Here is a 6000-nt window from a genome sequence, read left to right as displayed (position 1 = left end):
AGCATTGCAATGGGTTATAGTTATTCCCGTTCCTTCTTTTTGTATTTTAGACATGATATATTAATGTCTTCTTGTAGAAGATTTAGTTTTCATCAATAAACTTCTCTTTCCTGCCTCATCTTCTTAGAAGTAACATTGCTTTTATAGGATTTGATTACCTTATGCATTCATATTTATGTATGTATTTATTTATATATATATAAAATTGAATTTTTGGCTTCTTGATACAATTTTTGCTATTTAACTATAGTATGCTTATTAAACATAATGTCTAAAAATGGAGAAAACTAAGTATTTGATCAAAAATCACAATGTGATAAACTGGAAAAGAAAATATATAGAGAAAAATGGGTGGATCAGAAATTTACTAATGTTAAGTCAACAAGGACAAAGTTGCAGTGCTACATAATATATTGTTTTTCATCACATTTACATGCACTTGGGGAAAATAGAATCATGGAGCCAGCACAGATCAATGTTTGCTTGAGGCTGGAGATGGGAGAGGATTGCCCATCGGTACAAGGAAGGAATGATTTTACATCATTAAATGACTGTGTATATGCCTTTCCAGCACAGGAAGACCTGTATAGTAAAAGTATCAAATTTTACTGAATATAAATTACATCTCTATACCAAATGTAAACAAAGATTAAAATAATGGATTCATTTATTTCATTACTTCCTATGTGCTTAGCATTTTTATTCACATTCTAATATATCCAGGACACCTTCAAATATATCAAATATGTCTTGCAAATCCTCAAATAAAGCAATTAAGCTATCTTTTGCTTTTATTCATGTAGTCCTTACTCCTTTTCCTCTCAGTTTTACTGAGAGGACCTTTCTCTAGGCCTGTTACATAATCACTATTCTAGGATTTCTATTCACTAATATCTTGCGTTGGATTCTTTTATTTTTGTGGGGGTATTCTATTGCATTCTCTTTTTTATTACTCTGTACCAAAGCACAGCTAAATACCAATTAAGCATATAATTCCTCTTAACTTTAATAAGCAATACATTTAGCTTTACATATAAATGCAAAAGTTTATGGTAAAATAAGCCAAATATACGTGAAACACAAAGTCTTGAAAATAAAAATTTGACATAGAGCACAGCAGATGCTCACAAAGGAATACGCAAGGCTTCTCCCAGAGCATCATGTTCAGAGCAGGGAATGAAGAGGCAGACTGAGGAAAGAGGATCATTCTCATAACTCACAATTGGATCAAATAATGAAAGATCATCAAAGATCTGCAGGGAAATAACTAGAATCCTGCAAAAATGATTTATCTGTGCTTAAGCCTTTGGCGCCTGGTGGAGAATCTTGCTCTGCTTTATAAGAACTGCATTTAAATCCCCCAGGCCTTCTCCTTTCTTATGTTTCCTCAGCTTTGAACACGTTGGCTTGTGCTCTCTGCTTCTCCATCTTGTAAAAAGTTTTCTCTTTTTTAAGGCCCAGGTACATTATTTCTTTTTGATACCAAATAGAATTAACTCGTGGTTTTCCTGTCCTCTCATATACCTTGTTCAGAACTATGTAGCCATCACACAAAACGATTGTGCCAATGCGATCCTTTCTTAAGAGCGTCATCCTTTGGCTACATTCTTTGTGGTTATCTGGAGATCTGTATAATTTAGCATTTCCCAGAGTACTTTTTTTTTCTTTTACCATCCAATGTGTTTATTTGTAGATTTATAGACACATTCTAGTTATCACAAATGAGGAAAACCAAGTAACCCATGTTTCTTTGGTTCCAGCTTACTTCCTTTAACATGATTTTTCCCAGGTCTTTCCATTTGTTGATGAACGTTGCAATATCATTCTTTCTGATTGATAAGTAGAATTCCATTGTGTACATAAGCCACATTTTCTTTATCCATTCATCTGCTGAGAGACATTTAGGTTGATTCTGTATCTTGGCTATGGAATGAACATAGTCAAACAGCTTACTCTTACCTCTACAACATATTTGAATCTGTTACTTAAAAAAAATCAGGTCACACATTTGGCTGATGCCTTAGACAGCATCTCATGGTTCCTTCTTCTTGCCTTTCTTCCACCTGTTCCAACGACCAGGTTCTCAACTCTGCAGCTCCCTCTCTGCAATTCAGTTGACTGCTTTTTCATCTTCAGCTCTTGTACCTATATCACAAGGAAACTAATTGGGAGGTTTTTACTTTCTTTGTGAAATAAAGCTGTGAGAGGGTCAGAAAATATACTGATTATAAAGTAGAGAAATCAACTTTATTAGACACATACCGTTGTAGGATAACAAAGCTTTTAAAATTTCCTTTGGTTGATGTGTCATGGAACTTCCATTTTACATGAAACTTCTCAGGGAAGCATGAAAGCATTCAGCCCAATCATTCCTGTACATTACTGTGTCCCTTTGATTTTCTTATTCTTTCTGACCTTGAAAGTGACTCCAGTTATCTTCATGACCTTAATCAAATGCAGATCCACATTTAGTAGAAATAATGCTCTCAATATGCAGGCTGCTCACTTTGTCTCCAAACCCACTGGACGATACACGCTCTTCCTTTCCTCATTCAACTCCCACCTGTAATCAAATCATGAAGGTGCTTTTCCTCCTTCTGTCCCCAACTTAAAAGTCACTGCTGGCTGGGAGTTTGGCTTAGTGGTAGAATACTTGCCTAGCATGCATGAAGACCAGGGTATGATTCCTCGGTACCACATACATAGGGGGAAAAAAAGCTGGAAATAGTGCTATGGCTCAAGTGGTAGAGCTCTAACCTTGAGAATGCTCAAGGGCAGTGCTCAGGACCTGAGTTCAATCCCCAGGACTGGCCAAAAAAAAAAAAGTCACTGCTGAAAGACTTTCCTAGACCACACCCTCTGAGAGATACTGTCCCTAGTGTTCTCTATAATTGTGCTAATTTTATTTGTTTCCCAGAGTTTAAAACACCCTTTCCTTTTCTCTGGAATATATCTTCCATGAGGAAGAAGTCTTAGTACTCAGGTTTATTTCCTGCCAAAAATTTACTGAATAAACAAGTGAACAGACTCAAAAAGAAAAGTAAAATAAAGCAATAGACAATTCTAAGATTTTTCTCCATATTTTTCAGGTTTCAATAGAACTAGATCCAGGAGTCTAATGTAGATTCACACCTGCAATGGTACCATTGAGTTATTCTCTGCCAATGGTGGGAGAAAATCTCCAGTCCAATCTTACTTGACTTTTTCAGTGTCAAGCAGCAGGAAGAATCAAGAGTTCCTCAATTTCTTTTGGCTGTCTTGTTCAAGGTGGGCTCTCCATTGTCTGCCATATCCAGGATATGGGCTAGAAACCTAACCCAAGCTTATAGATATTCTGTAGGTATCTTGTAGATCAAAATGCTCCCAGGTTTTAAGCCTCATTAAATATTCCATCCATCATGATAAAATATTCTCTTTAGTTTTTTTTAAGGCAATTATTTATATTTGCTTGAAGTCACTATATTCTCAGCAGATATATTTACTTGGATATATTTACTTCCTATTTTCTTTATTATCACCACATTAAGTAGATGTGTAACTAACCCATACCAGATTGTTAAGCACAAAACCCAACCCACAAGAAGATTGTTGTATTAAAAGAACTGTAGGTTTTCCTAATACATATGGGCAGTAATTTAGATTACATGAAAGAGAAGAGACTCTGAGTTAGTATAATTGAAGTCTGGCTGACTGTATTAATATGTGTATACTTAGCAGTGATTATGTATTGATATAGCAGTACTGGCAACTAAAGGATTGTTCTGTTTAGTTCATTCCAAGAAAACTAGTTAACAATTATTAACCACTGCATCTTTTAGGTGATAAAAAAAATTACTAATTGTAATTAGTAATTATCAAGGAATCTAAAATTTCAGTTGTAAACATTGAAGTAGATTTTGTTTCTAGCTCAATCATATGTAATCCATTTAGATCTCCAATATGATACAATATCCAGTAGTAGGCAAATACCAGTATTTTCTTCTGGTTGAGTAGCATCATCTTCTGAAATCCCAGATACAGGTAGGATGTTGCAGTTGAAATGGGAGCTCTGCTTTTAGCAGGAATGAATAGTTGTCACAGTGGTAAAGGTATTTGAATGGGAAGTGGATTTGAATGCACGGTCATTAGCCAGATGCAACATGAGGACCATGCAAATCTTTTTGTCTGAGGCCAAGCAGCACATTGGGATGACTTACGGTTTTTAGAAAGATCATTATGTGCGTTTTCACCATGGGATTGTTTTAGTACTGCACAGTCTAGCTGAGGATGCCTTGGGCAAGCATAGAGAAAACTTGAAGTAATAGAATCAGTCAGACTCAGTAGTTGATTGGATAAGAGAAATGAGAATGACAGGAGTCTGAGCAGGAGGGTCTTGGATTTGGCTATCTGGGCTATTAGGAATACCCTATATATAAACTTGAAAAAAGGAATGAAATTCTAAAAATATGAGAGAGACAGAGACAGAATCAGTAGGCATGGCTTCCCACTTGGAATTGTCAGTGGACGGTGATAACTGTCACTAAGGAAGACAGTACATTCAACTCCACTAGCTGTGGAGTGATTCACTTGTGGAAAGGAATCTGTGGGAAAGGTATATATCCACTTTTGTACATATTGTGTGGAGCTGTTTACAAAATTCAAAAGTAAGATACATAAGCATTAGACAGAGTGCTCTGACATATTAGTCTTGCCTTTAGAGATAGATAGCATGTTTCAGATACGTGGATCTGATTCAAGTTTTGCCATTTCCTAGTTGATTAATTTTGGGCCACTTAATAACTGTTCTACACCTAATTTGCTACTCTAAAATGATGAGGCCTTGAACTATTCACAATAGTTGTGTACCTAATATTTCCTTTCCTTCTGAAGATGATTTTGCTAAGAAGGCAAGGAAAGTAAGAGAACCATGAGGAAGTAGAAAGGGGAAGAAGCTGACCCTATGAAATGCAGCTAGAAAAATAGGATTCCATTTACTGAAGCAGGATGAGCACTTTTCAAAGTTTAATATGAGCTATTTTTAGTACAAGCGTCTTTCTGGCCTTTTTAAAGCATACTTTTAGTATTAGTGGAAAGACAATTATCCTCCCATTTAGAAAGTCACCTAAACTTCAGTACAGAATACTTAGATTCACAGTAAGTTTTTCTCTGAGATTTCAGCACAGGGGGATGGTGCTTTATTCTTATACTTAAAGATGGGGGAATTGTATTTGTAAGAATCACTACTGTTCCTGTCTGCTTTATTAGATGGTAGGCTATCTGTGAAGGTGCTTTACCTGGATAGAGTCCCAGGGATGGTCCCCAAAATGTGCCACCAAGAAATCCATTCCTAACAAGGCCTTCTTACCATGATGAAAAAGACACAAACATCTGGGAATCATTTTATTCTGAGCTGATTGCCTCAGCTCAGAGCACAAAGCTTTTGAAGCAGGCACGTGCTACCGACCACAGACAAGGGCATGGGATTTTGGTTCAGGCCAGTACTTGCCTTCTTACTACCTTATTAAGAAAAAAAAAAAAGAAAAACCCAACACCATGCAGAGATAACCATTTGTTTCGCACTAGATGATCTATACCTCTTGAAAAGAGGAAAGGATGGTAGCTCCACAATAATTTGTTTTTCAGCTGTTGTAATTTTATGGGCCATTTTCCATCTCCTATCAAGTTTCTATTTCTGAAATACCTACTTATTCTAGAGCATACATTTATCATTAGTAATTATTTTGTGATGCTGGGGATCAAATTTAGGAGCCTGTGTATGCTAAGCAAGTACTCCAGCACTGAGTCCACATCTTCAATATTGTTTCGTATGTTCATTATTATGCCTGTCTAGACCAGTCTTTGTATAGGCTGGGACAAGGTTTATTATGTCCCTCAGCCTAATCCTGACATCTCAGTTCTTCCTACTTTCACCTTCTAAGAGCAGGGGTTATAGATGTTTACTACCACATTCAGTTAAATCCTCACCCCCCCCCTTTTTTTCTCTCTTTCTCTATATGTTCT

Source organism: Megascapheus bottae, chromosome 7 (genome assembly GCF_031878675.1).
Source record: "Megascapheus bottae isolate mThoBot1 chromosome 7, mThoBot2.hap1, whole genome shotgun sequence".
Classification (NCBI taxonomy): domain Eukaryota; kingdom Metazoa; phylum Chordata; class Mammalia; order Rodentia; family Geomyidae; genus Megascapheus; species Megascapheus bottae.
Note: the sequence above shows the minus strand (reverse complement) of the source record.